Raw genomic sequence first — 24,875 nt, 5'->3', positions numbered from 1 at the left:
CCCCTTGAAAATCAGGGCTTGTATTGGATCTTCATTTGGTAGCAGTGAAATGGGAATTACCCTTGCAAGCTCCTTGGTTTTTTGCTCCCATGGTCAAAGCATTGTCTGCTGCTTCCAGTATCTAGGAAGGGGAATTCTCTGGCCATTTTCAGATAATGTCCTGAACCTTGTGTTTGTCTTTTCATTACAGAACACTCAGGAGCTTCAGAAGCTCAGCAGTAACTGTGTGTGTAATGGGAATCCTTAAAGAAAGAGACATCACATTGAATTTGCTGTTGCCAGTTCTGCAAAAGAACCCATGGTATGACCGAATCTTGGAGGGATATGTTAGGCCTCGAACTTTATCCCCATAAAACGGTGGTTTAAGTTTCTTGTGACACATCATTGAGATTTTGAGGGTATTGTTTTTATTTGTCAGGAGGAGGAGATCCAGGTGCAGGTGGCAGATGTGTGTAGCCAGATATGAGGATACAGAAAACATGGGGTAGGTGAGAAACAAAAGAAGTCTGTTGCAAGTTTGAAGCAGTAAAACATCACATCATCATATTGTCCCATCTTCATTGCTGAGCATCATTTTCCACTCCTTAAATACTCTGTGTGATATTACTGGATTTTTAAACTTAAAATGAAAAAGGAATACATTCAGTCTGTCTGGTTTTAACTCCCTTCTCCCTTTCTGTCATACCTGTGCTTTTGCTACTCTGCTTTCTCATTTATTTATGTTTTTAGTTTTGAGATCTATGAATTGTCAGAGCTGTTACTGCTTTGCTGTGTCTTCTTTCCTGTTTCACAACAGGTTTCTTTGCTAGAGGCTGAAAAGTCAGCAAAGAATAAAGGTAGGAGTGGACAGGAGGGAATTTTAGTTTTCACACCTGATCTTCTATGAACAGGTTTAAAGAGAGGGAATTACACTTAAAATACATCAAGAAGTAATTCCTTCCTCAAGAATTCAGATAATTTAAAAATGCTTGGTTTTCATTTAGAGCTTCAAGAAAAAACCAAGAGAAGAGAGGTGTTCCTGGTGGGGCACAGCCTAGAGAGGAGGGAGGGCATTTGAAATGAAAAGATTCCAGAGGTAAAACTTCACTGAGCTTAAAAAAAAATCAATTCCTACAAGTTGGGCATCAAGGTACCCACCTGCTGAACTGCTGTAAGATCAAATTCCTTCAGCAGAGGCCCCAGGGTGCATTAAGCAGGCCAGATTTGTCACTGGGAGATGGTTCCATGTCAGTCACTGTCACACCTAACCCCAGCTGGTGGCAATCCATCTGTGCTTGTCAGCCACGATGGTGGCTTTGGGCAGTCATGCGTTAAGCTGGCACTTAGTCCGCTGTGAGCCTGAGAGTAGTGCTAGACCTTCCCACAGGGAGAGGCCTCTCAAATGAGGCTCATCTAGATAGCTTTAATTAAAGAGCAACACATACATATGCATAGGAAGCAGTAGCTGGTGGGCAGCTTCCATGGGAGTTGGAGGGAGGGTAGGAAGGGGGCTGGGAGCTTTATCTTCCCCTTCTCCCCTCTGGTACCAGGGGGACCCTCTTTAGTTCCCTCCCTTAGAGCTCAAGGCAATGCCCACCCCCAGGCAGCGTTCCCAGGTCACTGCTGCCGTGACTCTGTGAGCAGATAACGTAAGCTGGTTTACAGCAATGGATGATAGAGAAGTTTGGGGATCAGTGGGAGCTCCAAGTGTTATCTTTGTCTAATTGCTGTCAGACCTTGCTATGCTGTTGTTGGTGTTAACAGAGGCTCCCTGTGAAATAATTATAACAACTCCCCAGAAAACAATGATTCACTCTCAAGTTGCACTGAGCAGTTGTGTTCCCCTGTTGAACTTGCAGCAAGACAAAACAGCCACCAGCACTGCCTGGGAAGTGGTGGGATTGATCTCCTGTTACAGGCAGGCTCTCTCAGCCTAGTTAGGCAGTTCCTAACGTGAACAGGCAGCTTTTTTGCTGTGGTTTCAAAGCAGGTCTGGGTGCTGGTGCACTGCACAGAGCTGTTAGGAACTGGTTTTCTCCCAGTGCTCACATGGGCACCTGCAGTGCTGTGGATTTGACACTGCACAACATCCAGTGCACTAACGAGTCTAAAGCTGATCATGTAGAGGCAGCAACACCACAGAGCTGCTGCTGCACTGGAACAAGCTACAGGACGCCAGGAAGGGCTCCACATATTGAGTTCAAACCCACTGCATCAGCCCCATGGTGCCCACACTGTGCAGCAGTGTGAAGAGGGGGCAGTGTGCAGAGCAAAGTATAGGATCAGCTCAGAAATGCATGAAAAATTAGAATGAAAGCATCAGCACTGGTTGTGGCATCACATCTATGATTTAAACATGTCAGATTGTGTTTTTAGAAAGAGATCCTGAATGTCACTGGAGGATGTTTATTCCCTTCCACCTTGTCTGCGTGCACTGTGTTAACCCCCAGCCTTCTGCTGGCACATGACCCTATGGCTGTGTGCTGGGCACAGCAAGAACGCTTTACAGTCCTGAACTGGAACACTGACGGCTGAGCTGGTGAGTCAGAAATGGTTTTGATTTTGTCTGTGTTTAAGAACGCATTCGTTTTCAGTGACATTGAGTAACATGAAGGTCTTTTTCTCCACCTGATCCTTGGTGAAACCAAACCATCTCAGGAGAACGCAGTACTCACACTCTGTTTCACCTTTTTGTGGTGCCTATTTCAGTTTCTGGGAAAAATAAGAATACCCAATGTATAGTATTCCCACTCTGGCGGTTAATTTCAATCTAGGCCTATTCTGTTGTACTTTTTCCTGAAGGGAAAGGTTTCCTGGAGACTTCTCAAAAAGACAACAAAGGTATGGTTGTGTTTTCCTGTCTTCTTTTAAAACAAATGGATATCTTGATCTCAATCTGCTCAGCTTTCCTCATGAGAAGTGACCCCACTTTGTGTTTGTTCCGTTGGCATTGCATATGTGGATGTGTATTAAGCCAGTTTTCCAGATTGAACAAAACTTGCACAGAGAACTAAGACGGCAGATTTATTTTCCCATTGCAGTACATGTGAATGGGAATTAGAAACAACTCCATTGCTTCCATAAGCAGGATAAATCCTTGTACTTTATATGCTTCCACTTGCTCTGTACCTCAAGGCATCCAAGAGCCATCCTAAAGTATAAAATGATGCCCAGAAGTTAGGAAGTAAAATATCAGCCCTGCATTTGCTCTCTGATTATTCCCACGCAGGTGTTGGAATTAAGTCTTCTCTGGCCTTAAGAAGATCTCTCGTTCCACAAACGCTGTCTTTGCTGTAGCATTGTGGGGTTATTTTCATAATTCATAATTATCTTGGTTCTTAAAAATTTAGACATACATTTAAAAGCATGATCCAATCTTGCCTGATTGCCGCCACATTGTGTCTGAAGTAATTACCATTCATTTGGCTTTTGAGGCTGCTGAATGAATTTTCCACATGAGATTCCTTAATTTGTACATATTTTATTGCTATAAAATAGGTATTGGCAAGCTGCCTAAACTGTAGCGAAGGCCTTTAATTCCTATCCCTATGTTATGAAACAAATTAGGTGCAAGTGAGGAGGCAGAAGACTCCTTAAACCATGTTTTGTTGCCATTGCAAAATTGTCCTTACGCAGGTGCAAATGCACAGGTAAAATCCAAGTAGCTTGGTTCTGCATTGAAGAGCCCCAAATGGTTACTTTTCATACAAGAAAGATAACATGCCTTTGTGGTATAAAAGCTCTCTCTTTCTATCCCTGAGCTATTATCCCCATGAGAAAATGTACTCTGCTTGAAGAGGTTATTAGTGCCTTTGTGCTGGCTTTCTGCATACAAAGGGAAACATCCAAGAATATTAATCCTCCCTATCCTGTCCATCCATCCTCTTAAAGCTGAACAGTCTGCCTTGCTAGCTGGAGTTTAGAGGCCTGGAGGTGCCTGACTATATAAAACAGCTGTGATTAGGTGGGGATGAAACCAGGGGGCAGGGACACAGGGAAAGATTTGTGGGGCTTCCTTGAATATGGGGCAGCTTCCTCCCACTATTAAACTGAGCGTGTGTTCTCTGCATATCTTCATAAAGAGTCTACTGATAGATGTAAATACATTAGAATGCTGTAAGTAGAGAGCAAGATACAGAGCTGCTCTTGAAGCACACCAGGTTTCATAGCTGTGTTTTGCTAAACAGTATTGTAACAGAATTTTAGGATAAAAATTTAATGTTAGTAGAGAAAAAGGGAAGAAACTTTATTGGTTTTGTTGCTCATTTGCTTTAAAGAGTTGCAGGAAAGTTGATGGATTTCCCCGTTTCCCTATTGGGACACTTCATGTACGACCTTTAAGGAAGAAACCAACAAAACAACAGTTCTTGGCATATGCCTTTGTATAAGCATAATTGGAACATAATTCTGCCCAGCCCAAACTAAGTGAACCATCCCTGGTGATCTCGCATCACCTGTTTATCATAATCACAAGGCTCTCATAAACTAAGCAGCAGGTCTGGGGAGGTTTGGGTCTCACTAATGAGCAGCACTTGTTGACACTCAGCTATTCTCTGGGAAATCCAGCCTTGCCTCATCCTTCTAACGGGGAAGCACGGGAGCCCCCCAGTGCAGAGCTTGTTACAAACCTGCCTAACTGTGTTCAGCTGTGCAGGAGCACCACACTTCCACAGGGAGAACTTTAAGGATTGATGTAAATGTGGCTTGTGCCTGGTGCTTATGTTGAGGTGTGTGGTCAGAAAGTTGGTTTTAACCACCTTGGCTTACTCTAGGATGGACAGGCTGCTCTGAAGCCACACTGGAGACAATACAATAAAGGCTTTGCTGAACTTGAGGACCAGATTTGCAACTTCAAACATACAAAATACATTCAGAATAAGAAATGAGCCTGACACTGGACATCATAGGGAATAGCACACCTTCCTTCCCTCTAGCCCTAGCTACTCAGCAGAACCCAGCTGCTAAAGAAACTTACATCTTCGTCATACTAAACCTTTACCTGCTTGAAGCTCTTGTTTTCACTATGCAGGGTTTCTTCTGGCCTGGGAAGAACATCATGGACGCACTTGGCATCCTGTGGCCCTCTCAGTGCTGAATCAGTTGAGCTGTTTATGAAGGGATCTAAATTTAACACCAGAACTTCATGGACTGTTGTTCAGAGAGGACTCAAGGACACGGTTTCTTTCAGGGTTAGTGTTCAGCGCTAGCTATTTCTGTATCAATTCCAAGAAACTTTGGTTTCTCTGCTTGCAAGCATCACCCTTTTTCTACATGCAAACTGCAGATCCCAGCACCCTGAAAACAACAGGAGGGAATGTGGCCTGTGTCTCATGTGAGATTTCACTTCTGTTTCCCAGTTAATGGCAGGCAGAATTCAGAATGCTGCCTCTGTTATTGGTTCCAGCCCCAGACTGAGCTTGGCAGTGGCTGGTTTCTGTGCTGCTGCCCTGTGCCGTGTTGTACATGAGCCGTGCGCTGAGACATGCACCTTCTTGTGCCTACGTACCAGAATAAATCAAAGACAGGGTTGTTCCGCGTATGAGGGAACACCACATTGGATTGTCAAGCTAGTCATAATACTCTCAGGACCTTCATTCTCTGTGATCTCTTCATCTGGGAGTATTTGCAGTCCCTTTGATGATTCTTTACAGAGATGGAGAATCCCAGAGAGGAAAAATGCTCTGTTTTATTATGGTGATACATAACTTAATTTTGAGGCAGATCACAGATTTCTGTCTGACATTTCTACCTTTCAACTATTGTAAGTTTTTCAGCAAACAGTGAAGGAAAGGGAAAAAGACAAAACCACCACGTTAAATGTTAATGTGCTTTGCTTCTCCCTCTGGAGGGAGAGCTGCAAAAATGTATAACAGGTTTAAATCTTGTTTCAATACATTTTTTTGTGTGAAAATATATGAAGTGTAGTCTGAAAGGACAAAAGAAAATTCTCGTTTGTCCTTTAGGCAAAGCTTTTTAAGTGTTCATACATAAAATATGATTGAGAATACCAGTGGCATTTCAACTAGAGACAAAAAACAAGGTGAAAAATGGTCTGGCTTATCCTAAAAGCACAAGTTTCATTCTAAGGTTCTTTGTGAAAAGCTTATCAATAAAATAAGACAGGACACAAATGAACTGCTGAACGCAAGCTTACTCAGTTGAAGAGAGAGTTCCATTAGGGCACTGCTGGCTATGAAATGTGTCTCTATCCATGGTGTAAATGGGACAGTACTGGCTATGAAATGTGTCTCTGTGGTGTAAATGGGACTGTGGCCTGCTTTGTTGGTGGTGTGTGTCTTCTGAAAGAGATAAATGTAGAGATTTACTCATCAGGTGAGCTTCCACCTTAATTGTAAATTCTTAGGAGCAACCTTTGCAGTTTGGTTTCACCATGTCAAAATAAAGCACCAGCCCTGGGTTCCCACTGTAGTGAACTGAAAAGTAAATGTAGGATTTTCTGTCCTCTTCCATGGAGGACAGAAGATCCTTCTTGTTTCTAGAAGAAGCAACACTTCATCAGAGGGGGCTGTAGTTAAGAAAACAGCACAAGTAAACTTTAGAATGTGCATTTACAAAGAGAAAAATACCATTTGTGTTCCAGATCCTTCCTGCCTCTGTGGATGTGGGTTTGCTCTTAGAGGCACCTCTTGCCATTCCATTGGCCAGTTATGAATTACAAAGTACAGAAGTGAGTAATACTTTGATTTGGGCCTTATCCTGGGTGGAAGAGCAAGAGTTTGGTTGTCTCTCGTGCTGTCTACATGCAGGGGCTTGCATTGCAGCTCACAGTCTCTAACCTAGCTGCGACTGCACTGCTTCAAATTGGCTGCAGGAGAAGCTGAAGGGAAAGTGCAGACAGGTTGATTTATCAGAGAAGCTCAAAAATGCTTCTTTCTGTTCCGTTGTTTTCCCCTGGCTGATCTGAGCCCCTGAAGCTGCTGACACAGGCAGGAGATGCATGTGAGCAAAGGGAATGAAAGTACTGGAATCCTTTCACATAAGGCAGAAAAATCTTGGCTTTGAGTCTGTGCCTCTTCTCCCTGCACAGATCTGCATGGTCCCTCCTGGGCTCAAACCTGGCCTGGGGCAGTGTGAAGATGGTGTGTGTGTGCACCCTTCAACACCAATACTGGCACAGTCTGTAGCTAGCAAGGCTTATTTTGTTTGGGAAGCCATCAAATGCCTTTGCAGGCACTAGAGGGATCTGCAAGAACACCTGTAGCTAGCTAACAAACCAGCTTTGCAGAGGTCTCCACTCAGCAGTACAGGTCACAGGCCACTGACAGGTTGAATGAAGTAACCATTTGCTGGATAAAGAACCCCCTGTCTAGAAGTCTGCTCTGACTTTATATTCCCACCTGGCTAACACCCTGTGTGCCCAGGTTCCTTATTTAAATGTTATTTTGAACAACTTCTATCCTCTTGTCATCATTTCTGCTCTGTAGCAGTAGCTGCTTATTTTGATGTTTTATCTTTTCCTCTTATTATTTGCAATCCAAACTGACCTTTTTACTACATAACCACTTGAAAAAGACATGTCCTGCTCACATGAGGGATGCCTCCAGAGAAGGGCAGTCCTGCATAATTTCCTCTTCTCTACAGAAAGCCTTCATATTGGAAAACTGGGGAATATTACTTTCTGGCCCTGCACACTCTCCTGGGTAGAAAGGTCCTGAAACACAACTTATTGTAAAACACACAGTGGTTACAGAGCTAGCACAGTCAATGATATTCCTTTTATTACCACTCAGATGAGAACACAAAATGACATTGGAAAGCAGTGAACTCACCAGAAGGGCAGAGAAAGCCATTAAATTCAACACACATCATATTTCATAATCAGAATCCTGCAGTCAGAGCTGACACCACTGAATGAGTTTGTTGCAGTCATGATAATATAAAACCTGCTGCATCTGCTTCCCTTGGCACTTTTCTTTGTGGACTCTTGCAGTGTATGGGCTATTAATCATCAGTAGCCAGGGACACTGCAGACCAATGCACTTTGTATTGCATAAATTGAAAATGCATCACTATTAGAGAGAAAACTGCCTTCTGTACATCTCTATTTAGATAAGCAGTTTCCTAAAGGGCTGCCATGTTATTATGGCTAACCACTTAATTGGAGCCCTTTCCACAGGCTGGTGATTGGGGAGGGGGTGGTAATGCAATCCCTTTTGGAGCATGTATGAAAACAAGGCAGGGAGCGCATTCCCTTTCTGACCTAGGAAGCCTGACAGGGCTGGAGCTGGAGGAAAGCAAACAAAAGCAAATATATTGTATCATTTAACCTCACTAAATTAACTTCATAAAGGAGAGGGCTGAGCGTCCCTGTGAGTGGGAGAGGGATGTTGTGTAACCTGCACGGGAGTGGGTTCTCTGTAGCTGACTGGAGCAATGGATCAGCAGAGAAGGGATGTTGCCTTTCCCTCCATTAGCTCTGCTCACAGAAGAAGGTAAGCTAAGGTTTAGGAGGATAAAAAAGTTTTGGTGGCAACATGAGAAAAGGCAATTGCAAATTCAGCACTGAAAATTGCTTTTTAAAGAGAACCCATTTTCTTCTACTGTCATTTGTCCAAGTTTTATATGTAAAGAGGAAAGATCAGCAACTAATGCAAATGAGAGATCAGAAGTAATTTGACAATGGAAATACAGCTTTTAAATTGCATGTGTTCAACTCTCAATTGCTACATGGTTTAAGTATTTTCTCTTGAAGGATCAGCGTTTGGCACTTCATTCATCTTTGGTCATAGCTGCCCACACTTCATTCTCATGCCACATGCCGTACTCTGTGAATCTCATTTCCTTGTGTGTGCAGTCAGTGATGTGTCAGAATGACAGGAGCCTGAGTTGAAATTATGTGAATTTGTGTTGAAGCCCATATCTCCTGGTACTTGCTGGCTCAAACACAGGTTCATTGGCTAAAGTGCTTGGGCCGGAGCCAAATCAGAACTGAGTTTTAAGTTGGGACCCATACACATACCTTGTTCCATCACATACCTGTGATCCTCAGCTTCTCCCAGCTGCTGCCTAGCCTGGGGGTGTTTATGATTTGCCTACTTCACTTGACTTCTTTGGACAACGTCCTCTAGAAAGTGCAACCACAACCCAAAATATTTCTGTCTTGATGGATCCAAAGAGCTCAGATCTCCTGTCACTCAGGTATGATGTCAAGGTAAACTGAACTGGGGAGGTGCTTCAAGAGCATGTTTCTCAGTGAGGTTATTTAGGCAGAGCTGGAGGATATGGAGAGCACAGATTATTAGACAAAAAGACGGCAGGATCTTGACTACAGGATGGAGAAAGGAGGGTCAGGTTCTAACCCACAATCACAGGCTTCTGTTTGCACATTAACAGTAAGCCCCAGGAGTGGTACTTGCATCTGAGTTGGGTTGGGCTCTCTGATCTAGCTGATTGGCATTGACTTGCTTCTGTAAGGAATTAATGCCAAAGCCCTGACAAAGAAGTGACAGCGATATGAGGGGCCCCTTCATGTAGAAAAAAAAGGGGGCATGGCCAAGTCATTCACAGAACAGTACATAGGAAATACCATCTTTTAAATCCTTCCAGTTTGTGCCTTTGACTCTAGGCTATAATCCTGTTAGAGGTTAAGCTGGTCTAAATCCAGACTGCTCTTGTTCTGCCTTCCCCTCTGGTCTGCTCCTGCGTGCTTTGGTGCTACTCTGCATGGCTGAGGTTAAAACAGGTTTTGATACATATTTGCGTTACCTTTAAGAACTCAGAGGGTGTTTGTGTATGTGAGCCTGGTGCCCAAAGGGGAACAGAATTGAGTTTTGAACTCTGATTGCAGGGTCAGTAGCAGGGATGGAAAGGTCACTTAATACAGGAGTTATGAATGAGAACAGAGTTGTCTGTGAGGGACAGTGGTTTGCCTCTGTGGGGAGAACATTAAGGACTGAATTTGGATGAAATCTGATATGGGATGTGCTCTGTTGGTAGCTCCACTCAGATGTTGGCTAGCTGCCTTCATCTTGCAATCTAACAAGAATATAATTTCATTCTAGGTAACCTGGTGGTGAGTTATAACCGATGTGGTAAAGCAGTCAAGTGATTCATGAAGAACATATTACCATCTTTAACTGGAGGTAACAAGAAGTATGTTCTGTTTTAAAGCAACTTTTGGTTTTCTCTGATTGAATCATGGAAGGATAAAAACTATATTCACCTGAGTTGAGGACCAGGGCAGTGCAGGTGGCTTGATTCTGGGACTGATGCTTCTGTCTAATACCTGAACATTAATGCTACCTGTAAGCACTCCCCTGCCCCCCGAAATGGATGTAGGGAAATTCTGCATGCTCTCTGCTGTCTATCACAAAGGACTCTGAAGCCTTGAGAGCTACTAGATCTGATTTTAAAGGCAAGTAGTTAGAACAAAAACATTCAGGTTATGAAAACCTCTTTTGAAAGCCAAGCAACTGCTCAGAAGATTGCTACTGCTGAGTATTGGTTTCTACAAAATTACCTAGTTAAAAATAATGATTTTTTTGCTTTTAAAACACGAACAACCCCCCAAATCCACTCGCTGATACTGGAAACTGCCTGTGCTTCGCTCCGAGCTTTGAATGCAGGTTGTTTTGCAAAAAATAATAATGTTGAAGCATGGAAATATCTTGTTGAAAGAAATAAATTATGCAGAGGTTTCCTAAATAATTGAACAGATACAGTAAACAAAAATTATGACTACTTACAAAACACCTCATCTTGGTAGCATTTTGTTCTGCAGGAACAGATGTGGATTCTGTGTTTTGAGGCTTTAATTTTTATCACACAGTATCCTGTCCTTGGGCAGAGCAGTGTGGCAGATGCAGAGTAATGTCCCAAAAGGCCTGTCAAATGTTGTACTAGCATCCTTCCAAGTTTCTGCTGTGAATTAATGTAGTTGTATGCCAGTATCCTAGTCTTTAATGTCAAACTATTGTATTATAACTTAAAATATTCTAGTGTCAGCCAGTGAACATGGCTTCGAAAACAAGATCTCATTATATTTGTTAGTTAATATTATTAACGTGATGAGGTGTTATAACAGGTAACCTGTTCAAATAGTCAGTAAAGCTGACCTGAAAAGACAATACAAAAGCCCCATGGTGTGGAAGCCATCACAGATTTCTTGTCTGTACCCTCATTTCTTTAGATGAATGTCTGTTAGTCAGTAATGCCTTTTATTAATGCTTTGATTTCACTTGGGATGTCCCAACCTCTGGTTCAATCTGCTGATAGGCTTTGACAGATTGCTTTTGCTATACATAAAGCCGTATTTAATACCAATTTAAGCTCCTTCAGTTGTAAGAGTTACTCATGAGAAAACAAATGCAAGTCAAAAAGAAATGCTTCTGAAGCACAGGAAATTTTCTTTCTCAATGTATATAATTACTTTCCTCTTTCAGTATTGCTAATATATATAATTGCTTTTCTCTTTCAGTATTGGTAATGGGAAATTTGGGATCACACCTCTGTTGTAAGGCTTTGCAACAAGTAGAACAAGCTACTGCAGCAAAATCAGGGTTTACGTTTATTTAGTCCTTGGGGTGGGGGGGGTGGGTGTGCTGGAATTAAGACTAGAAGTAAAATGAGGCCTCCCTGATTTAGAATACAGTGCCTCAAATGTGTTAACCAGTTAGTGTGATTTATGTGTTTCCTTCCTCACACACACCCTCTGTAAAAGAAAATCTAATCAGGATTTAAAGTCAGACTGCATCCATTGCTTTGATTCTGCTGAATTGTTTCTGTTTCTTCTATGTGAAAGAAAAGCTAAGCCAAGCAAATTACAACAAAATAGTCCAATTAAAGCTGTATTTGACCCATAATGCAGTGCAGTATGCATCACACCTTGCTTTTCCTACTGTTAGCCACCTTTCAAATTGAGAACATGATTGCAGTAACTACTACCTACAATAGTTGATACTGTTAAGTGGGGGAATGCGTCAGAACTTTTGCTTTTGTAGTCTGGGGATACAGAAAAATGAGCTGAGGAGTCAAACGGAATTCGATCTTCCCTCACTCACTGCAAATGCTAAACCCCTGACTCTGTGAGTAGTGTTTCTGTAGGATGACAACTTCCTGCAGCATCCCTCGAGATCAGCCATGTCAAAGTGCCCAGTCCTGGTGGTACTGCTGAGAATGAAGAGAGCAGACAGCACAGCTTTAATAAGATCACTCAGTAGACTTTCTTTTCCTTCCTTTTCCATGTTTGTGTCTTATTAATCTGCCTTTTTCTTACTTGAATGTACAGACTAGCAGTAAATGGGTCCATCTGACTTGGAGAGCAGGGATGGGAGTTTGGCCTTACTCCCTGGTGAGAACACAGAGGAAGAGGCCAGCACAATCAGACTAGATGTCTGCACCAGCCGTGACTATCTTGGTGGATCTAGAAGGAAGGTAAGAACTGCGCCTTCGAGGTACAAGTGATTTACACTGCTGAGAACAGGCTGTGTTACAGGACATGCAGTGAGTTCTATACACGGTGAAACTGCACATGGATTTTACTTCACTGTGTAGTAAACTGAAGAGAAATGAATTCAAACTGCCACTGACCTCTTCAGGAGGGGGGAGTTCAGCCTGAGCCCAGTCTGCTCAGCAGGGAGTGGGAGCAGCAGGGGCACAGTGTGTGACGCTGGTGCGAGCCTGGTATTTTATGCACTAGAGGGATGTCAGGGTGGATTACACAGCAAAATCCTCACCACTGATGTGCCTGGTAACTGTGTTTCCAGGCTTATGTTCTGGGAATCCTTCCTTCTAGTGCCACTGGGCCTTCTGATTAAGTGCAGTTCCCCAACGTTAAAGGGACACAAAGTGATTTCCTTGCAGACTTCAGTTGTGCATCCCACTGGCTTCATGCAGGCAGACAGGGATGACAGCTAGTTTGATTTGGCAGTAGCCTGGTATTTTCACTATGGGGAAAACACAGCTTTAAAATCCCCTAGTTATTTCTGTGAAACAACATGCTCAGGATTGATTACTTCTGGAAACTGTTGCAGCTGAAAGGTGTAGCTGTGTAAAGACTTACAAGTGCAGCAAGTCGTCATCATCCAGATAAATCATTGCTTGCTATTGACAAGGAATTTAAGTTTGGGTTAGTTGTTAGGTGAGCATGCACAATGGGCTGTGTTGAAATCTCAGTGGGGCTTTTCCTTACTGTTTGATAGAGCTGGTAAAAAAGCCCAAACAATAAAACTCCCTCACCACGAGCTTTAATTATTTTATGATGTCAGCAGGAATGTCTTGAGACTTAATGCTCAGAAAAAAGCTGCAGTGGATCAGAACCAGATTCCTCTCTCTGCACAACTGGGTGATTTGCATGCATTTCATATATTCATCTAGCTATATTTGGAAAAATCATTGTCACAAGCTTCCTTGCTGGTAAAGGAGCTCAGCAGAACAGGAGGAGGACAGGGAATAAGAGGAAACACTGCAGGGATATGAAAAGAAAGATGTGGTACAGCGAGTTAAGGAAGGTGCCTCGAGGGGAAGAACAGAAGGGAAAGGCTTCCTCATGTCCCTGCTTTGCAGTTTTCCATACTGCAGGCACATGAGCTCACTTCCATACTGCCTTCTAGAGTGAGCCCCAGCTAGTCCTGGAGGAAAACATAAACCTGCATTTAAGGTTAGTATGTTCCAAGATTATATATTCAAACTAATCTGTCTCTTCCACCCAGGAGGGAGGGCTCTTTGACAGTACACCACCAGGTAGTTGTTCACTATCAGGAGTATGCTGTCTGCGTCCTGCTGCAAACACGCCTTCATTTTGAACTGAAACAGAAGAGGAAAGGGAAGTTTCCTTTTGTAGGGTTTTTTTCATGGTTGTAGGGGCCTTAGAGAGCATGAAGGCCAAACCTTGTGCTGTGTTGAGCCTGCTCCCATTGGTGCCAGCTCAGCATGACTGAGATGCGTACACACAGCCTTAGGATATACAGGAGCTGATTTAAATTACCAAACACACCTTCCTTCACTAGCACTTCCAAGTTGCATGTTTTCCTTCTAAACAGGGAGTGCTTTAAAAGAGGTATAACGCTCTATTGAGTTTTCTTCAATAGTGTTACGTGGTCTGAGATATGGAGAATGACAGACCAATCTTCTAGTTTATAATCTGCAGTATTTGAGTTATTTTTTATTAAATTGTTTATCCAAGTCATCTTGCAGATTACTGCTTCGTCCAGGCATTTGTCACAACCAGCTCTCCACAGAAGCTGTCTTCACCATTAAGGGAAACTTGATTTACAAACTATATTTAATGAAAGAAAAGCATCCTGCAGCCAAAGCTGCAAATATTTGGCAAATGGCTCCATTGAAAGCTTTCTACAGGATGTCAGTCAGCTCCAGTAAGTTCTCATTAATTAAGCACTGTACTAGATGGTAAGAGACTTTTAAGATTCACAGTGTCAGCGCTGCCTATAGAAGCAGTAATTAGCTGAGCAGTTTTTGTCTAAAACAAAAGCCTCCCATGCTACTGATGAGTGCTGAAAATGGGGGTTGCCAAAGTTTGGTGCCTCTCTCTGATAGCAAGAAGAACTTTTGAAATGTTTCCATAAAAGCAGAAAACATGAAGGAAATTCTGTAGAACCTTCACATTGGCAGTACTGTCACAAGCAGGAAATTCTGTTCATGTTGATGGAAGGTTAGAATTAATGATTAAAAATGGTTCCTAAGTACAAGAGTATCTCTTTCATGAACTGCAGCATATGAACTTGCACTTCTCAGTGTCATTCAAAACCAGGAATTCATTTAAAGCACATATACATGTGGTGCCCGTTGCCAGAAATGAGCAATTTGGAGTGGAGATTGGAGAAGGGATGTATTCCATCCTTTGCTGGTGTTAAGAGTTTCAGGATGTATTTCTTAAAGGTTTCTGAGATGAGTCCTGAGCCCTGGAGGTTTTATGCAATTATTTTGGGTTCAGCAGTGCACAAGTATAGATTACCATATAGACCCAGCCAGGAGCTGTAAGCAAAATGTTGGCCATTGCATAATACTTCATTTTTTTATATTTCTTCCCTCTCCAGTTGCTGAATGCTTTCTTTGGCAAAACTGAAAACCAGCCCCTTAAGAAATAGCTACCCTGTGAGCTGAGGGTTTGGTTTTGTAACAAGATAGTGAACTAGATTCTATTGCCTCGCTCCCTGCAGAACTGTGAAAATAGAAATACAATTTTCTATTTCTAAATATTGAGCTTACCACTTATATTTTTCCTCTTCTTTTTTTTTTCTGGTGCCAGAGCCTGCTCACGCTGTAGTCTAAAAGTTGCATAGTTACCTCTAAAAATAAAGAGAACAATTAAGGTGGGAAGGCAGAGGTTGAGATCCTGAAGTTCTGTGAGTTACAGGCTGGGAGGGATGGAAACAGACTCTTGATTAGCTGATACCATTGAAGCACATGTCCTGAAGTTGTGCAGGTTTTTCTGTTTTAAACTATTAGCTATAATAACTAACTTAATCTGCAAGTGTCTATTTCAGTAAGTAGGAACCTGAAAGCAAATCTGTTCTATTCAACAATTATGGAAGGCATTAGGAAAAGATCATTTAATACTAAAAATATAGTGATTCCTTTGAACTGGTACAAGGTATATGTGAATGAAGCACCATTTGATTTGAAATTCAGGCTGTAGCTGAGTGCAATCCTTTTTTCTAGCAACACCACCATTCACCCTCAGGCCCCTAAGACCATAACACTAAGTTTGATTTGTGAGTTTTAACAATCTGTGGTTTTGCAAATAAAACTGCAACTCAGGATATGGGTTTGACTTAGATTTGTAACATACAACAAATTGCCACTGTCAGAGGATCTCTCTTGTAGAAGTTGCAGTCATGGCTCTCCTTAAGCACTTGTATGCACTCCTTCATTCCAAAGCATAAGGTGCATTTGCAAAGTAAAACCAGAGTTATCAGAGCAGGTTTCACTGCTCCAGCTTGTAGTTCCATTGCAGAGATACAAGTCTCATGAAGCAGGCAGAGAGGGAAGAAAAGGTGAAGATTTTCCACAAGACAGCTTTGGACAAGGTAACACCCACAAAGCAGACTGAAGAGTGTTGTTGGGTGTAAGAACAGGTCAGTGTTTTCTGTTAACTGCTTGTAGCAATATTCAAGGTGATGTAGCCACAGTCATTACAGAAGAAGCCCGGCATCAGAGAGACAGAGTATTTTGTATTCCTCGTGCTGCTGTTTACACTGTGTTTTGTCTGGGGCTTTGTCAGCCTTTTCTCTGCTGGGGTTTTCCTGAGCTCTTGAAAGATCCCTCTTCAAAGTTACATGGCTTTTAAAGTCCTGGTAAAACAAAGACCTCATGTCAGAGTTTAGTATTTCAATTAAACTACAAGAGTAATAATTTGCATTAATTGTAGCCTATTAGTTGCAAATGACAACGTTTTGTTTTGTTGTACTTAAAGATTTTATTAGTAACAGACACTTTTAGTGAGTGTTTGTTGCCCCAAGAGCTTTAGAGGAACTGATTTTCTGTCAGAAAAGATTGGAATCAATTGCATTCCTCCCTTCCATATAGTGCTAAAACATTTATTTAAAGGTTTATATGCTCACCCTGCCTTATCTGTATTCCGAGTCACTTGTCCAATGAAATAAAATTCATTCATGCCTTCCTTCACTGTGTTATTGACAAAGTGTAAGCTTTATGTGACTGGAAGCCAGAACTCTGTCTTTTGGGAATACCTCTCTCTAAACTTGTCTGAAAGAATTATTTTATTGCATTTTTCATGCCAGTTCAAGTATGTTTGAATGGTAAATCCCAGAAGCTGGGCTGTCTGTGACCATATCAGCCTTTTGAATTAGCAGCATGCACAGCATGGTAGAAATATTAGGTTGTGAAGAAGGGGTGTATGTGCGACAAAGTTTTTATTATTAAGGTGTTTGTTTTTTCTTTGCAGGTAATAAACTACGTGTCATTTGGTTCTACAAACCAAAACTAGGTCAAGTCAGTTTCCTAAGTGCCTGGCATTATGCTGATGGAAAGTTTGCCATCACTATATGTTTCTTTAGGCCATTCTCTATGGAAGAGCATTGCCTGGAGAGCAAGTGCTGCAGGCTCTGCTGTGTTTCATTTGGGGACAATGAGAACCTCAACAGGTGCTTTGTCCATCCAAGCAGCCAGTGCTGCAGGAGTGATGTTCAGCTGTCTGTCATGAGACAAAAGAAGATGTTATGATCTAGGTGATTTCTCCAGAAGATAGAGTAGCTCATTGCTGAATTAGATACTCAGTAAAACAAAGGAACCTGGCCTTGCAGCTGCAATGCCAAGTCCTGAAGCGAGAGATGTCCATGACCTGTCATTTCTCTGCACTGCTGTGTTAGGGTAACTCTTGTAAAGCAAAGGGGAGGCAGAGGTGCAAGTAGGATTTATCAGCACTGTGCTAATTTGAGACTAGAGTCTGAGAGGAAGAAATAATAAGGTTACCTTTTCCTTTTGTCACTCAGCAAATTCCCAGAGCTGCCCCTGGAGAGAACAATGTGCATACAGGCACAGGGGTGTTCCGCACATAATTCCACTGCCTCAACCACAAACTAATTAAAACCCCTCTGATTCCCCCAAACCCCTTCCTCTCTGTTTTCATTTCCTCTCCGAGCAGGACTTCAGTTTCAATTTGCCATCCTCTGGGGACTCCACAATGAATAAGACTATTTGAGTTGTTCTAGAGCTTTCTTAAGCTTTCCTCGGAGAAACTATCCAAGTATTTAGCAATGTGCATGAACTGAGAACTAAAAGCAGAATATATCTGATTGTTTGAGTTCTCAAAACTGTCAGGAGGCTTGGAAAGAGAAATTAAGATAAATTCTATTTCTCCTACAGAAGCTGCTATACCTCTAATGTTGCTGTTGAGAGCCAAATTACCTGGAGGAGGTCACCCGAGCAGACCACGCCAGCCTGAAGTTACCCATGCAGCCCTTGAAAAGGGACAGGATCTGATGCTGCAGAGAGTGGAAGCTCTCAGGTGTGCAGCCATTTTCTCTATAACTTCTGGTCACCCTGAAGTGGTCAGGCATTTGGACGAGATGATCATTGTAGGTCCCTTCCAACTGGACTATTTATTCTATGCTCATGTCTTTTTGTACAGCAGTGCTGGTTTAGGAGTATGTCGTATTTTAGAGTTGTCAAGAATACATCAGTCTGACACAAGCTCATGTGAGGACCTGAAGAAAAGCAAACATGGCTTTGAATAATCTGAGATTTGGCAGATTTGGGCCTAAAGATCAATGCTTATTTCTATGATAACCCTTCCTTATTGTGCCGCTGTTGTTAATGAGGGTGCTAATTAGGCTGTGGTGTCTGACCAACAGCTTACCTGTGTGTGGCCATTGTGTCTGAACATCTCCTAGCTGTCATGGCCTGTGACCACAAATAGGAATCTCTTGTACCTAGTAGCAGAGACTTCCATTTTAGGGCAACAAGCCTCTTCCATTTGGCAAAGATTATGGATAGCATTGCAGGCTTTCAGTATAGTCCTGAAAGCACCCTCAGCACAAATACCTGTGGATTTTGTGCTGATTGACTTGTTTTCGTTCTGAGGCCAAACAAAGTTGGGTATGTGACCACCTTTGCTTTCTTTATTGTCAGATGAAATGATAAGAAATGGTTCACAAATCTGGGTAGGCCTCTGCTAAGTAATACCGAGCAACTCTTAACTTCCAGATTCTGGTTCTGGACATTCAAGGAAGCTCTCCAAATAGCATATTAGTTATAAAGTAATCAGTCTGCTACAGTTCAATGTAATTCTGGGCTTAAAAAGAAACACCGCACACTGAAAGACCAGCCACACTCCTGGAGCTCATGGAGAGCTGCAGTGTAAATACTTAGCTGATGAACTGGTCTCTATCTCAATAAGCCATCTTTTCTTCTGGTGTCTGTAAACTACCTAATGTGATCTTGGTCTATCAGTGGGCATCCTTGGCCCAGCCCCACCACAAGGGATTAAGAGCCATAAAATACGTTTCTCATGCCATGAAGGAAATGAAACGGTTCCCACAACCCTTTCCCTCGGAGCAGACAACTGAGAGCACACACCACTGTGAAAGCACTCCATGGTGTCAGTGTTAGTAAGTAATATTAAGAGGGCTCCCCCTCCTCCCTGCACACAAACTCTGTGTACAGCATCCCACAAGGTTAAGTGTTGTGCTGCTCAGGGCACAGCGTTATATCCTGGTTGCCTAGAGGCAGTTGTTGGCTCAGTGAACGTGATGTGTCTGAGGCAGGAAATATAATCTCAGTGGGAGAATGGGAACTCCTTACGAAAGTCATGAACTCATTCACAATGCAGACATGCCCCAGGAGTTGGTTTTCAAGTGACCCAGTTTGCCCTCTGTTGTTACACATTTGTCCCTGAGGCATTATTTCACAGGCAAAAAAAAAAAGGGGGGAGAAAAAAGAGAAATACAGATATGAGTAATCAAAGACAAAATGCTGCTTTCAGCTGCCAGTTGGCAGCTTTCACCCTGGTGGTGGGTAGGTGGTTAAAGAAGGAGAAAGCAAATATTTGGATTCTGCAAACACTCTTACAGCACCTTTTTGGTGTGTTTACGCTTAAATAAACCACCAGCTGAATGGATGATTAATTCTAGAGAGATGGATACATATGGATGTAAAAAGGTCAAGCTGACTTGCTAATGCAAAGCTGATACTCTGCTGATTGGCAAAAGGGATTTTCCCTATTTATATGGAGAGAGTGGAGAGAGCTCTTGGTAGAGCCTTTTTGAAGGGAGGAAACAAAGATAAACTCTCTAGTGAGCTCTCAAATGTTTTTATAATAAAATTAATTATACAGCCCTTCTCATCCTTATTTTATCATGCCCAAGAATAACCTGACATCAGAGGGAGTATAAAGAATAATCTATCAAATAGGCACAAACATGTCCTGAATCAGAAGTTTCCCGTGTGTGATCACACAGGGGGAGCTCCTTTTCAAACAGCTCCCAACTCTGGTGTATGAAGCCTACATGAGAAATTTCTGCACTGAAGTTCTTCATGCATTTCTATTCCCAGCAAAACCAAAAAAGAATAAGTTATCCAAATTGCTACCAACCTCAGGAAGCCTTTCTGCAACGAGAAATAAGCAAGTTCACCAGCCTTAACCTTCCATCATATTGCCACAAGAAGAGCAGTCCATGATCTTGATTGCCTGTGGTGTTTCTGCTTATTTTATGATGGACTCTTCTGACGTCTGATTAAGACAGAGATCTGAATTTGAAAGACCTGAATGCTCTTCGCTGTGAAAATGCTGAGCCCACCTTGTCTAGCAACCTTTGACATATTAAGAGGGCTGGTAATTGCCACTTTCAGTTCTAAATGTTTTAAATGACATAGCAAATTATGACTTGATAGGATCTACTTTTAGATCTCACTGTAAAAGGCAGACAATTCATCATAGAATCGTAGAATTCTCAGAGAATAAATCCATTTTCTTCTCCTGTGTTTGTGGTTTACAGCCCGTCCTCACCCCCAGTGTCTAATTACGTTAGATGAGTGTGTGCAAACATGTGCCTTACCTGCCACAATCCAAATCTTACCTTCCTGGTTTATACAGAGGTTAATAAGCTCAGTCTGCTTCCCTACTGTTTAATGTTTTTAATGCCCTATGCAACTTCATGGCCTTTTACCAGGAGTACAAAGGATGGACTTAGAGAATGACTGTCTTTGATGGGTCTGGGCTCAATAACAGACTTTTAACTTAGGAGTTTATAAGCAGAAGTGCCAGTAAATACTTTTTGCAGAAACCATCACAGAATGTTTGGGTTGGAAAAGGACCTTGAGATCATCTAGGTCCAACCCCCTGCCATGGGCAGGGACACCTCACGCTAGACCATGTTGCCCAAGGCTCTGTCCAACCTGGCCTTAAAAAACTTGGCCTTGAAAAACTTAATTTGTTTTCCAGAAGCATTAATTTTTAATTTTATCCTGTTTATCCTTCTGTGTAATAATTCCTTGTTGCTGATTTGGAGAGGAGACTCATGCATTATCATTCAGAATGCTACAAAATTCAATTACAGGCTGGTGCAGCATCCCTTCTTGCTTTGTGAATGATTTACCTCTGTTGAGAAAACAGGAGGACTTGTTCCCTCCCAAAGCACAGTTACTCATTTTAACACAGCAGCCAGCCTTAAGCTATGCAAGCCAGGGTTAAACAGTAAAGAAACATTAATGAAATGACTTGAGGGGTGGTGTTCTTTAGCCATGAGTACAACTGTCCCTTGAACTCACGGAAGGACATAAATGGTATGAGGGCTGTAATTCTGCCTCCACCAGTGTCCAGTCTGTGCAGGCCCCACTCGTTCCTCCAGCCAGACCTTGCCCGGCACCTCAGTTGTCTTCGAGTCAAGTATCATTGTTCTGCTGTCAGCACTTCAGCCCCCCTACCTCTGAGCTATAGAGGCACCTGTCAGCTTCATGGAAGCAGCCCATATATATCTATAGGATGAGAAGTTAATTCTGGTCTTCTTCATTACTGTCATTCATCTTATTTATATTTCAGTTTATTGCTCAAGATGACCAGAAGTGTCCAAGACAAGCTTTCATTTCTCTGTTCAGAAAACTTAAGACATCTTTAGGCATGCTGGAAAATGCCCCACTTTCCCCTCACAAGTGTTTCATCAGTATTTTCAGGCTTTTACCAGCGTGGTGCATAGTCACGTTTTTAATTCTTCCCTTCATGACATGAGGGAGTGAGGCACAGATTAAGTGTTCTATTTAAAAACCACTTTGACACATTTTGTTGAAGCCAAGACAATTCTGCTGAAGTATTATCATGATTTACTTGAGGTAAATCGGCAAATAACTCATGTTGCCCCATAGGGCCACTCAGATAAGTGTGTGGTTTATATACACAGAGCCCTGTAGCTGCAGCAATTGGCACATTTCCTTCAAGTCAAGGCAGAGATTACACAATAAGACAGGGATATTTAGAGAGATGCTGCTGGTGGTGTCTGAGCCCTTAGGCTTTGTTCAGGCAGCTCCATCTGAATGGATCACTTCCATACCAAGAGGAAAAAAAATCTCTGGAGTGCAATGTGAAGTGTTTCCTATTAATGGCAACATGAATGTTATTGCTGAGCTGTGTTATGCTGGATGATTGTATGCAGCAGAAGGTAATTTAACTCACCAGAATTTTGTTTTGCTTCCCTCCCCCAGGTTAAAAGTCTGATCAGATGCCTGCTCTACGTGCAAAACCATCAAGTGACTGCAGCAAACGCCTCTGGAACACAAAGCAGAAGCAGGCAGACAGCAGCTGAATGGAGCCCCTGCTGCCAGGGGAAGCAGACAGTGGGGCTGGGGTTTCCCACCGAGTCCTCCAGCCCTTTGCTGCTGGGAGGAGGGTTATTAAACCCTTCTGCTTTGCTCTGAAGTGCTACAAATAGAATGGTAAATCTAAATAACGAGGTGCACGCTGTTCCCTTCACTATGTGCTGCAGATGACAAGCAGGAACCAAAAACCAAAAGGAAAATATAAGTATAGCTGGAGGCTATTGTGCCCACCATGGAGCTAACTCTTGCAGTGTGTTCAGGTGTATACCTTGTACTTGTGTTGTACATCCTGCAGTGGTGACTGCCTGCTGCTGTAAGTGAAGCTGTTTATTCAAGCCAGGATCCTCTTTGCACCAGTGACGCTCTGTTACATGGCTCAGCACCTACTCTGACAAGCTGCAGAAAAGGGAGGTTGTATCCTGAGATGGGAGCAGTGGTTCTTAAACTTTCCCTTGAATTTCCTGCTCTTCTGCCTTCTGCTCCCCTAAGGAAGTTGGCCAGTATGACTGCACCAGGAACACTTTCCCCATAATGGTCTCTATGGGTTATCCCAGCCCACAAGGACCCCTTGCCACAAAGAGCCCGATGGAAGGTCTTCTGAAGGAGACTGCTTCTCATGCCTGCCCCCAAATAAATCCAACCTCTCCGTTCTGAGGTTCAAAAGCTCTAAGACCTGCCAGCTAGATAACAAATCTGAGAGATGCCAGTTGAAAGCTGACAGCAAAGGGAGAGAGGACAGGGATTACACCAAGGTTGATATTGTCATGCATTGGCTTACCCTGAGACAACTATTGCTTTGCTCAGCTACTGCAGACACTTAAACCCTTGACGTTGGGTTTCTGGATATAGACACCTCAGAAAAGAGGGTGAGTGCCTACAGAAACAGAGATGGAATCAGGCTGCCATCTCCAGCACCGATCAGTCATGTACAAAGTCACTGATGCCTCATCCAAATTTCTGTCTAACTGGCATGACAGGCTCAACTCCCCAGGTCTGAGAGTAGCATTTTTACAAGCAAGTGTGACTGTTCATAGGCAGGGAACAGGTCTGAGCCACTTGCCAGCTTTGTTACCTCGGTGTGTTAGAATTAAGGACAAGGGTGCTTTATTTCCCCAACGTAAATATTGAGCTAGAAATTCACAGCTGCTTTCAGAAGTGATCCAAGTCCCTCGTATTCCAGTATTCCACGAGGAACAGATGGACAAAAGTGTTTTCATCTATGAGCAATTAAAGGCTAAGAAGGGGTCTTCAGCAACACACATTCACACTCTCTTCCTCTCTTGATCAGGATCCTCACCTGAGAATTCAAAGGCCACTTTTCAAGGCTTTCTTCTTGTGTGTGTGTCTAAAGCACCACTTTGTGAGGTTTGGGAGTGGATTAATCTCCCTCTATTGAACCTGATGAAACTTTTCTGATAGAAAGCTGATTTCAGATTTAGACTCAACTCCTGTCTGCATTACCAAAACCATTCCTGACCATTCCTCCATGCTCCTGAAGCCTTTCCATGAGATTCGGTGACTCACCAGTTACTGGCAACTGGTGATCCTGTTATCAGCAGTTCCCAGAGCCCCAACCAAGGTCAAGGTGATGACAGGACATGATCTCAGCGTGCTGAGCCATTGCTGAAAGGGAGGCCTGACACCCGTAAAAGAGGCTGTAGTGACTTGCCATTTCTCTGGGGTAATTCTAGCTATGAGCTGCATGCCTGGGTTGAGTACGTCTGCTCTGGGGAATGCTTCCTAGAATGCCAGATTTCAGAATAATTCATGTTATATACTTGGATAACTGCTTCACAAGTTGCTTGTCTTTGAGAAATGATAATGAAAGGCAGATGATTTAAAAGAGAGAAAAAAGAGCACATCTCTAAGTGAAGACTAGTGTTTTGGGGCCCTGGTTTGAAAGTGGAGCCGATTGCCAAAGCTCCTGGCTAACATAAATTCTCTTTCAATTTCTTTGTCATTTTGAAGCTAATACAACTCTAGTGGAAGTTCCTAATGTTATTTTTCCTCTCTTAACCTAATTAACAAACTGAAAATTGATGTAGTCCTAAATGGAATTACTTTCTCCTAAGCACTGCAGAGGGAGTTATTTCTCATGTCCCTATTAAAGCATGAATATCAGTGCTAATGCTTCACACCAGCAACCGTACCTGGATTTTCTTTACAGGAACAGTGAGAAACATGGACAGTGCTCTGAATGAGGCCATGCTCCCTTATGCCAGCTGCTGACATTAACTCGGGACAGCATCACACTGCCTTTTCTGTTGCTATTTTCAATGTTAAATTGGAGCTGTTGGCATATTTACCTGCTGAATATTCAGAAAAGTCTGGGTATGGCTCAAAAAACTGTTATACTATTAAAGAACTAAACCTAAACCCAACCCAAACCCTTGGTTTTCATTTCATAAAAGGCTTCAAGAAATCTTTTGATTAAATTGTTAAAAATGAAAATAAATTGCTTAAATTCTCAGAGAGGAATCATTTTTTTTTCCCTGAACATGATTTTTTAATGATGAATATTTCAACAGAATTGTATTAAACCAGGATTGCTCCTTTACAAAAACCTGCCATCACTTTTAGTGATGTTCTGTGGTATTACCAACACTGTGCTAATAGCTTCACATGCAGTTAGTTTCTCAAAAACAGAT

The 24,875-nt window shown here is 42.5% G+C and overlaps 1 long non-coding RNA gene across 1 annotated transcript; it reads left to right on the top strand.

Moving 5' to 3' along the window:
* Positions 1–409: 409 nt before the first annotated feature.
* On the top strand, positions 410–6,640 carry LOC134170545 (uncharacterized). Its single transcript, XR_009967303.1, has 4 exons — positions 410–488; positions 797–836; positions 984–1,075; positions 6,581–6,640. It is a non-coding gene; the product is annotated as an uncharacterized LOC134170545 (long non-coding RNA).
* The last annotated feature ends 18,235 nt before the right edge of the window (positions 6,641–24,875 follow it).

Source organism: Pezoporus occidentalis, unplaced genomic scaffold (assembly GCF_034315485.1).
Source record: "Pezoporus occidentalis ecotype Australia unplaced genomic scaffold, CSIRO_AGI_Poc_V1 ctg110, whole genome shotgun sequence".
Classification (NCBI taxonomy): domain Eukaryota; kingdom Metazoa; phylum Chordata; class Aves; order Psittaciformes; family Psittacidae; genus Pezoporus; species Pezoporus occidentalis.
Note: the sequence above shows the minus strand (reverse complement) of the source record. Positions and strands in the feature narration are given on the sequence as shown.